Genomic DNA, 12350 nt, shown 5'->3' with positions numbered 1-12350 from the left:
ATGCCTTGTCTCTTATTAAATTGCCAAACAGATAGTACAAAAAATAGAAAAACAGCGCAAAGACATTGTACCCGCTACCTCTAAGCTTCGGAGCAATTTTCAGAAGAACAACAACCCGAAGCAATGGTGTCCCCCATAATATATTATTGCTTTACTAATAACTCAAAATGCAGAATTGTTGTTCCGTTAACGGCTCTGAAGGGTAGATACAGTGGGTTCGAATCCTACTCTAACACTGAATATATATTTTCTACTATCTTTCTCAAAATTGTGCTATTTGTTTTGGAAACCTGAAATAATTTGCAAGCATTTTTTTGAATAAAAAAATTGAATTATTTGAATACGCTATAAATGTATGTAAAGAAAAGGAAAATCTCATTACTCCTTCCGTAAAAGATGATTTAAACAGTCACCATAGTTTAATATATCTAAAATAAATATCTTTAAAACATTTCAATTAAATATTGAAGGCATCCTTCATGTCCTTTTACCACTTTGTTACAATTGAGAAATTACATTAGCGTAAGAAATAATTACATTCATCTATCTCGCATCAACCATTTAAATAATCCATGGAAGTATCAATAGATTCCACACCATCATTACCATTCTATTCGGTAAAAGACATAAACACCAAAAGATTAAAATCTCCAACTAAATGATAAAATGAGTGACAACAAATGAGTTATCGCGATACTTTAGATTATGGCAAATAAAACAATCACATCTTACTTCTCAATTTTGTTTCTTAATAAATGTATGGTAATAAAAAATATGATTTTAAAAATTACAAATTTAAGTAAATCGTTAGCATAGTGAGCGGTAAAATTACCAACTGAGTGGCTTAAATACTTTATATTTTGGTTTAATTACCAGAATTATGACTTTTTCACAATAAATATCTTTACCATACAAGTATGGTAATTTTGGCAAAATATTTTTTCTGTGTACTTCGATTAAGACTTTCCCTAATTACACCATTCGTTAAATTCCTTTAGTAAATCGTTCAGTTTATAATATTTCAGTAATTGGTTGTCTTTTAGTTAATATCTTTAGTTAGTTTAATAGTCGTAGTAAAAATTTAAGTTGTATATAATTGCTTATTGAAAAAATTAAACGAATAAACGTAATTTTAAGTAAATATTCCAAATAATCTACTTTAAAGCAATACATTCTTGGACAGTGTAAACTAAAGCAATAGATTATACTAGAAAAAAAATTTTTATTAAAATTAACTATTAGTTTTTCGGCTACATGCAAAATTTAGCTACCCCAGAACATTGAACCAATAGGAAGTAGCGAAACTTATCATCATGTCATAAATATTTTTTATTTAATTATATTTCATCCCCTAACAATCATTAAAAATTATTATTTTTCTAATTTCACTTTAATACATTATGAGAGACTGCTACATATTTGTTTAAGTGCAATTCCACTTTGTCAAAACTATAAATTTTCACTTTATAAATTAAATCCTTTAAAAATAAAAAAAAAGCTTAAAGACTTAACTTAGTTAAAAAAAAGCTTACAAAATATCATATTTTGGGTTTGAAACAATATAGTTATCAGCCACACGATATCTGATGTTGAAATTTTTTGCATCACTCTATTCTTTGAGGTTTAATAGTATTCTAAGTAATAGTTTCCAGTTATGTAAAGCTTCTGGTTATATTGCTAGAAATCAGCACTACAAATTGCTTATTGCCTATAAAAATCATTGTTTTTTCACTCAAAATATACTCTTTGAATATACTTTTCAAAGCAAATACATTAGTATGTTTTGAGGAGAAAAACTTTGAATATACTTTTCAAAATTTTTTTCCGCATAATATACTTTTTGAAAATGTGGATTATTATTAAACTGCTGCAAGCCCTTAATATTTAATCTATATCAGTATATTAACAAGTTGATTATCGATATTTACATGCTAATGTCTTGAAGTTTCAACCAATGTACTGTCACTGTAAAATTCCCCGAAAATTAGTCTTCATTAAATGTTTTTCATTTGTAATTAATAAAAAAACTATTTTAAACCAATTACTGTTTCATGCTTAATGAGGTATAAAAATAAATTTATTTTATGATCATGTTCATAAACATTCATTGTTCAAGTATTTTTCTTATTTGCTTTGATTTTGAACCAAACACCTTGTTTCTAATCGTTTTCTCTTAGAACCGTTTTACTTTCTGCCAAAATAAGTCAGTTTATCAAGAAACAAATTTTTTCCACTAGATCCACTTGATTTATTTGAACTTTCTGAAATTTATTTCATGTATCTTCATATTAATTAAAATCATAAATTTAAATGTAAATTAATTTTCTAGATAATGCTTTTATTGATTCACCGAAGAGAACCCAAATGTAATTAAAAGTTAGGAAACACAGATAAAAGATGTATTTTCTTTTAGTTTCGTTTAAGTCAGCATTTTTAAGGGTTTTCTCATTATTTCAATTTTAGTTGCTTTGAAAGCTTAATTGCAATTTCTCTTCTACTGTAATTAAAGAAAATGTTATAAAGGAACCTTTCTTTTGTTCGATATTTTTTTTTAAAAAATGCAAATGCTTTTATTTTAAGTTCCTTATTTTTAATGAGTGCTGAATAATCGTTTAAAATGTAACAATTCCGTCATTCCTGAAAAATGTATCTCCATTTTTTTCCTGAGAAATTTCTTTTGGAAATACAACAGAAGTAGGTATAATTATGTTACATATACCAATTTATTTCATTCAAAAGCATTTTTCTCATCAATTTATTTCAGGAAAAGAAAGTAATTTGCTTCACTTTTATTAAATTTGCTTTAATTGCATCTTAAATGGCAATTAATTTTGAAATTTACAGTATTTTTTTATTTATTTTATTCATTAATTAAACTACATAAATATATTTAGGTAGATAGTTTTTGTAATAATAGAGAAATAAAAGCTTCCTTCACTATTGAAATTTTTGGATCAAATTACGATAAAATGTGCTGACATTCTGAGAGCAACATCCGTATGATCCATTTTACCGTAAAATCATTTTTTCCGCTAAATTTTACACCGTTCTGTTAAGAATAATATTTATTTAGTTAAAGTGATGCACCGGTTTTGCAATAAATATTGTGCGGCGTCAAATTTTCTGCTCTTTTGAATTTTACTGTAAAAAATGGATTTTGGGATAAAAAATCCTGGCTTACCGATACCTCTTACTGTAATTTGATCCAGAATTCTTCACAATGTATATTGCTAGATATCATATATAAGAAAATAATGCACACAAAAAAACTGCTTGTAAACAAGTTGTATTCGATTTTATATCTGAGTATTTTGTTTACAGATTGAGAATTTAATTAAAATTTTGTGGCTAAGGGATGCATGGATAAGTTGGAAAAAAATTCAGTTAAACAAGTTTGCTGTTTTGACGTGCAAAAAATAATATTCAAAAAACACAAAAGGATTAACTTGAAGCTAAATGCATAACATTCAATAACAAGAATAGAAACTATATTAAACTTTTTCCGTTAAAAAAACTAATTGGCATCAAAAATAGGTAAATGGAAATAAAAGTAGACATATTTCAATCTCTCAAAAATAGGCGCTCATTTTCAAGACGTTCGAGATGTGAATGAGAAAGGGAAAAAGTCACTTTCGTTTCTTTTTAGCCACATCTGGAAATTCTTTATATCGAATTTTATTTTAATCTGCATATTTTTTAATCCAATGAAGTTTTTTATCGAGTAATATCTTAGCGCTTCAGCTCCTTGGGGCTATTTATTTAATATATAAACCTTTATTATTTGCAACACATGTATTCTTAAAATTATTACATGACCTTATTATAAATAATTTCAACAAAAACACAATTAAACTTTAATATGTGATGGAAAGTGTCACTGGCTATAAAATGATGCTAAAAAATTTCTTTTTTCCCTAATAAAATGTTTATACATTCACTCTATTTCGTCCGAAGGTCTTAAGAATCATAATTGTTTTTTTACCTAAAGGATTAATCACATGGAGAACAAAATCTTGATAAAATTACCGTGTTGAATGGTAAAGATATTTCTAATTAAACAAAACCCTAACTTTGGTAATGAAAACAAGTTTGCGATATTTCAACCATTCATAGGGTAACGGTTTAAGGAAAATTCTGGTTTTCAAAATTATAGATGTTAATACCACTCATTAAGAACTGAATGAACACTTAATATTATTAAACTGTAAAATTAATGTAAAATTACCGTGTTCCTATAGAGCGAGAAGTACGGTAATTTTTACCATATTCTTGTAGTTTTAAGCATATTTCTCAGTGCAGAAGTAAAGTTATAAAATTTAAGTTTATTGTTTAAGTATAGGCAACATAATTTCAACTTGCTAAGATCATTAAGGAAACTCAATTTTTGCTGTATGAATTAAACTGTATAACAAATCTGAACATTTTTTTTCGTCTAGTAGATTAAACTATACGATTCTGTATAAATAAATGCGATTCTGTAAAAGTTGTTCCATTGATATGTCAAAACTTTTTGGTTTTGATACATGAATTAAGGTAATCGTGAATCATTTTTGTGAAAGAAAGGTTGCTAAGCTTTTAGTAAATTCTCAGATATTTCTCAGAAAAAAGGCTTTCTATAAAGTAAGAAAAAAGCATATTTGTTAACAAAAATGTCGTCAAAATCACCGTGTTGGCAATGGTTCTAATGTAAATAAAACCGTTTTTCTTTTGTCAATAGGTTGCTGTTTTCTGCTATTAAAATATGTAAAAACTAAAATGTATATATTAGTTGAATAGTACTTGGAAAAAATAACCACAAAGTTCTTTTTTCGGTCCACACAAACAACATATTTTCATCTAAAGCATTTTTTTTATATTTTCCAGAATAAAATAACAATTTTAAACCCATTATTTTCTGTTTAATATTTAGAGAGAAATTTATGTTAAAAAAACTGGAAAATATGTTCATTATACGATTAATGGTATAGTTTTATTAAATATTTAATTATAATAAAAATTATTTAGTTTTTTTATTTATTTTTTTATATAAGTGTTAGATATTTAATTATTAGGTACGTATTAATCATCATCTAGAATTTAAATACTTTAAATGAAAAAAGCACTTTAATCATACATTAAAAATGTGTTTAACAAAATTATTCATATTTTACATTAAAAATACAATAATTGAAACTAATATAACAGTTAGTTACTTAACATCAAATTTTTTATTGACATCATAAATTTCTTGTTAATTTGTGAAAAATGAAACATTTTATACATTAACTCCGAATCAAGAATGTAATTAAATATTACAACTCAGGGAAGATTTAATTTGTATACTTTTTTTCTGTTCTGTAAAAGCATTAAAAAGTTCTCGTCATTATTTCTAGTCTAGAGTGGTTTATGAGTACGTTAAATGACGGACCTTATAATAATTTCTCTCTGGGAGTAATTAAAGAAAACGTAATTAAGAAACTTTCTCTCGACTTTGGAAAGTTTTTAATTACGTTTTCTATTATTTTTTCAGAAGTTGTTTTGTGTGAAATAAACGCTTATCTTGAAGAAAACAAACCCCTGCTTCTTAAACTGTTTCAGAAAAATTCATTCACCTTTGTTTAATGCGTTGTTATTTCAAATTAATTTAAAATGAAAAATCGGTTGCTGCTCTATCTTCTAAAACCCAAACTTTTACATAATAATATGATGTCACTATGTGAACCTTTAATTTTAATTTACTATTAGGTAGATAAAATCAAAAATCAAAATAATTAGTATAACGTATTACTCTTGCAATTACTATTAAATATAAAATAATAAAAATAATTATAAATTCATATTGCACAATATATTATTATCGGTTACATTTATCTAATTTTTTATATTTAAATCTCAGTTAAAGCAAAAGTTTGCAAGTAAAACGAAATTGCAATAAAAGAAAAGCAATTGTATGTTATTATTTATTAAAATGATAGTTTTACTAATTGATGTAAGAACTTTATTGACATTTTTTTAATTACAAAATGAATTTTATTTTTTAAACCTCACATATTTAGCATAAGAATATATGCAAGTATCTATCTAGATATAAATTAATTTGTAATTATATATTCAGTTGCAACAAATTGCATTTTACTTTAACTATCAATATATTTCAGAATTTCTCTAACAATTGCTCCAAAATTAATTCTGTTGCTCATTTAAACCCTTTCACAAATCTCTACACTGCGAAAAATAAATTATGATCAAAACTACCAAAGTACGGTTTAATTTACTGTGTTTCTGGTTCAATCAGAACACCAAAAATCTCGGTAATTTCTATCGAAGCACTAAAGTAATGACGTATTGCCTAGGTACGTTAAGTGAGGTTGTTAAAAATAACACTGAAATACGGTTTTACAAGATGTGGTAAAATTTTAGATGTGTGGTAATGTTTGGTAATTTTAACATGATACCTCAGAGCATGACGTAAAAACTATTTAATCAGTAAAATTTACTTTTAGTTTTGTATGCTTTTTAAATGTGTGGAAATAAGAACGAAAATTTTGAAAACCAGAATTTTTCCGGTAAACTGCTCCCATATTGTACCGTTGTACCAAGTAACGAGCACTGAGGCTTGCTTCGATGGAAGATTTATAGGATTGGAGAGTTGATTATTATATAAGCTCACCGAACAAAAAATTAGTCACCCTAGTACGCAATTACCGATGAATCGTTAGGTTTCGTTAGATGATGCAGGGGTCAAATGACTTGCTCAATTGCGTGCTCACTGCTTCAACGTGATCAAAGGCAAGTAGGTATCAGTGAGATATTTTTGTTTGAAGCGGAAATTGTGTGTAAATAATGGATAAGTGTAAGGATGTGATTGAATGGCAAAAAGGAGCAATTGTGTTTGGCCATGCCCATGGTCACACCATGAATGAAGTTTCTAGATTTGTTGGTGTTTCGATGATGACTATTCAAAGTGTCTACAAGCAGTGGTGTAATACACGTGGTCACGAAGGACGACGTCAGGACTGTGTTCGGAAAAAGATCCTGTATGAAAGGAGCCGGAGACGTGCTTCCCGACTTGTCAATCAAAATCGCTTCCATGCCTGATAGGAATTGCTTCAGTTAGTAAATGAAGGTCCATCCCAACCAGTTAGGGAAAGAACATTGCGACTGAAACTGCATGCAATGAATATTTGGAATCGAACTACTCGTAAGAAGCCATTGCTCACACAGGCACATAAAGCTGCGCGACTTCAGTCGGCTAAAAGTCACTGAACGTGGACAGTTGCTGACTGGTGGAATGAAATATGGTCTGACGAATCAAGCTTTCCCCTTTATTCAAGAGACGCACGTCGTCAAGTGCATCGAAGAGCAGATGAAGCATTTCATCTTGACTCTGTGCTAGGTCAGGTTCAAGCCGAAGATGGGTTTGTCATGTTTTGGGGCGTTTTTCTTATTATGGATTGGGCCCCCTCACTGAGGTGGCCACTAACAAGAACCAGTATGCTTATTTGAACATTCCGGATGATTAGATGTTGCCTTTCAGTCAACATCTTCATGAAGAGTGTGTAGTCGATATCCCTATTTTTCAAGATGACAACAGCGAAGTTCATCGGGCTGGAAGAATATATGACTGGTTTTATGAGCAGTCTGACACTCAGCTACATCTCGACTGGCCTGCGAAATCACCTGACTCCAACCCCATTGAAAATTTGTGGGATATGTTGGAACAACGAGTAAGACGCCGAGATCAGCATCCTCGCAATTTGTTGGATTTGCGCGATCAAATCTTCAGCGAGTGACTTAAACTGGGTTCTACGTACTTGCAAAACTTTGTGGACTCACTTTCCAACTGATTCCAGGTGGTTATCGAATCCAGAGACGGTGTTTACAAGCTATTAAATGATGTTTTTCATGATTTCTCTAAGGGTGACTAATTTTTTGTCCGGATGTGCTCATCAATATAATCTTCCAGAAAATACAGCTAGTTCTAGCACCCAATTACACAAAGAACAGTGCAGTACACAAAACACAGGCTTCCCAATCTCTTCACAATTCCTAGACTTCACAATTTTTCGTTATATTTAAAATTTACTGCCATTTTTAGAGCTTATATTGCTGATATCTGGAATTAGTAAGAAAAAATATTGTTTATTAAAAAAGTATTTAAAGCTTTTTCTCCCCAAATAAGATTCCAATGATTTTTTTCAGTAAGATTAAACAATTTCTTTTGAAAAAGATTTTTTAATATAGTTTCCAGAAAATTTAAATTTTTTGAAAGCAAGGTTTTAACATTTTTATTTTCCTTTTTATAATTTTTATTCTATTTTTTATCATCTTTGAATTTTTTATTATATTTTATTTTTTATCATCTATTCTAATTGAATTTTCATAAAGATTTCTACAATATTAATTTCTCAAAATTTCATTCCTCACTTAATAATTAAGTTATTAGTATATCTACTTTTTATTTACTTACACAGGCTTTAAAAAAAATAATTTTTAATTTTCTAAAGCTCACTCGCTAAAATAACATATTTTTATAAATTTGTTTTATAATTTTCAATGTTTATGCTGCTTTTATAATTTTTATTAGTTCGTAACACTTATTCATAACTATTAAAGTCACAACTACTAACTATTTCACAAAACTCTAGACATTGTACTTTAAGCTGAAAATTGGAATAGTACTGAACATGGGAGTTTCAAATATATAATTTCCACCATTTTTTATAAAGTTTCTAATTTTGAAACAAAACAAAAAAATATAATTAAATAAGATATTTGAATAATAATAATGCGAAGTAAGATTAAAAGAAAAAAGAAAAACAAGCATATAATCTAATTTTTATACCTCATTTAAATTAAGTATGTTTTGTAAATCATATATATTATACATTAAGGAAAACAAGTGTGTCAAAAGTCTGCCAGAAAATTGCAAATTCTCCGTGTTTCAGGCTGTATGGACACACTAAAAAGCTAGGAAGCTTTTCTGAAACGATTCGTATGCTAACTCAATGAAATATTATTTTATAGCATGCGATAAAACTTGGTTAATGTTTCGTGATATTTAAATTTACTTTTCATTTTTATATTTTCTTACTAAATGTGTGGTTATAAGAACTGCTATTTTAAAAACCAGAATTTTCGTTAAACCGTTACTATATGAGCTGAAAAATTGACAAATAAATGGCTTAAATACCGTAAATTTTCATTTTATTTACCAGAATCATGATTTTCTTTTGTTCAGAATTGTCATTACCCTGCAGTGCGGTAATTTTTCCAGACAATATTTTCTGTTATCAGCTATAGTTTACAACAACTTTCATCATTACCCAGAACTACCCTTCCAATTATTCAAAGAATATTTCTGCAATTCATTCATTTCCCCTCTCAAATTTCTTTCCACCCCCACTCATAAATAAAATAGTTTAATCCGATTGATAACAGCTCAAGTTCAAATAATTCACATAACTATGGCGACCTCCCATTTGGAGAAATAAAAAGCTATTTTGGATTTTATTATTGATTTGTATTGCGTCAGAAATAAAACCATGTAGGAAGAAATGCAGTAATTATAATTACATTATTCGATTATATTCCTCAAAATACGACCCATATTCTGTTTAAGATTCATTAATTCAAAATTCATTGATTCAAAAATTCATTACAATGCTGAATATACACTTTTATTAAAATATGATCAAAACTACCAGAATATGGTAGCATCTGGTTTTATGGGAACACCAAAAATGACGATAATTTTTACCGAATTTCTTTAGTTATGATTTTGGTAAAATTTACAATAAAATATGGTTTTAAATTGTGATATAAAAGTTGGTAAGTGAAGCAAAATTTGGTAGTTTTATCATGATGCTTTAGAGCATGGTATAAGAACCATTTATTTGGTTGAATTTACTTTTAATTTTTGTATATTTCATTAAATGTGTGATAATAAGAACTATAGTTTTGAAAACCAGTCTTTCCAACAAACCGTTACAATATGACCGAAAAACAACCACTAAATGAATGGTTTAATTACCGTATATTTTGGTTTTACTAACCGGAATTATGTTTTTTTCTTTACAAAATTGTCATTACCAAATAGTATGGTAATTTTATCTAACATTTTTCTCCATGTAAAAATTTAAAATCTGGAGAAAAACTTAGAGTGTTCTTCGTTGAGCTAAACCAAACGTGGTTTTCAAAAGCATTTTAAACGAATATTTAAAAAATTTAATAACAACGGTAGAAAAATATTCCCATCCATTAAAAACATAACTATCTGTGCAGAAAAGATAAGATAACTCCACATTCTAAAAAAATTCAATAAATACATGGCAGAAAATCAACTTTTAATAGTTGTTAAAAGCTATTTAGTTCATTAACTGTAGTCTGTTTTGGCAATGACAACTAATCGTTAGGGATAACAATTACTTATCATTCCGCTTGAGATTTCCTCGAATGCAGGACTTAATCAATTAGAAGCATTTCATCCTCCAGCATCGTCGGGACAATCATAAATCAATAATGTGGTCGGAATTATTGAGTACTTGAGCATGTACAGGTCACGGGATGTTTTGAGACATAATTCGATCGAAGCAAATTTATATCTCGCTTGGTTTGTTATCTCTAGAGATATGCATAGATTAGTCTATTTCTCTAGAGTAATAAATAACTGAAAACTCTATAATTAAAATTTTTTTAGGAAATGGAAATTGTTTGCTGTTGATCTAAAATTAATATTGATTTTTTTTTGTATTAAACAATATATGCATTAAAATTTATTATTTACTACTAGTTGCAGTTATAATAATATAATTTAGGAAAATGCTTCAAATAGGGATTAATAGGACAAAATATGCAACGCAAAATACCATTGAATGAAGTCAATGTCTTATAATCAAGTGGAGCATAATTTCGAAATTCTGTTTAAATATGGAAATTACTTTTATCATAATAATTATTGTCATAATTATCTTAGTTAAAATTATTATCATAATTATCAGACTTGTAATTATTATCATAATTATCTTAATTATTATTATACTTATTATAACTTTTTTCATTACAATCATAATTATCTTAACTATGATAAAACTAATAATCATTATGACAATATGCTTAATCATCGTCATAATAATCATTATCATAAGTGTAATAAAATATGTAAACATAATATATAATAACCATAACTGTTATCATAATAATCTTAATGTTTGTACTTTTACACCTGGGGCCATTACTATTAATTTCAAATATCTTCAGTATTCCTATTATCAACCTTAAGGAAGAATTATTTTCTTGTGCAAAGTAAATTTTAAACTCTTCAGACTCTAAAAGAATCATTGCTTTTTATTAAAACTGCTACAGAAGTGTTTTGATGGTTAAACAAATGTGCTCTTCTACAAGTTATTAATTGAAACTTTTTTCTGATACAAACACAAGATAAACGCTTTCTTTAAATTGTTATTCCAGTAAATTTAAGATGCTGCATGTATGAACATGTAAAAATATCCAAAGATGTTAGGGAAAGGATCCTAAAATGCTTTAGTCATTTTAAAATTAAAAATAAAGCATTGCGATTTTCAGCAAGTTCATTATAAATATTTTAAATATGTATATGTTTATTGTAACGTGTCAACAGCTTTAGCGGAACTCAAAAGCATAACCGTGTAATCTGTAAGAAAATAAAATCATTAACAAATCTTCACGACCTAGAAAAGATATGAAAATCGTACTCGATCTTATTAACATACTAAATACTTGAACAGACATATCAAATGCGTAAGCACTAATTATTACAATCTTAAACCATGACTATATGAAAACAATTTTATGGCAAATAAATAATATATAAAAAATCCAAAAAAATATTCATTCTTACTTGACTAAAAATAATTAACTTTTTTGTAAAAAATTTATTTTTGAGTTATAAAAATCAACTGTAACTGCAGAGTTGCATTGCTACTTTTGCAGGGAAACTTGTTTTTGTATGACAAAAAGCCGTTGTGGTTTTTGGTTTAATTTGTAGATTTTTCAGTTTTGCACAACCAACCAAGCTGCCAGCCTAAAACTGTATATTTTGCTGGTTTTATTTTTCATTGTATTTATCTCTGTTGGAAAATGCAGTTTGTTTGCTCCCTTAATAATATATACATAAAACTTTGTATTAGTAATTTTTCGATATAATGTGTGAAGAACATTATAATAGAATAGTAAATGGCTAAAACATTAAAGTAAGAAGGTAACGTAATCAAGGTTTAAAAATATATTTTAAAATTAAAATAACTTAGAAAAGGCCACAATTAACTTTAAAAAAAGCTCATGAAATAATAACAGAAAGCTAATTAACCTAGTGAAAAGAGCTGAAAAAAATA

This window comes from Parasteatoda tepidariorum, chromosome 4 (genome assembly GCF_043381705.1).
Source record: "Parasteatoda tepidariorum isolate YZ-2023 chromosome 4, CAS_Ptep_4.0, whole genome shotgun sequence".
NCBI classification, from domain to species: domain Eukaryota; kingdom Metazoa; phylum Arthropoda; class Arachnida; order Araneae; family Theridiidae; genus Parasteatoda; species Parasteatoda tepidariorum.
Note: the sequence above shows the minus strand (reverse complement) of the source record.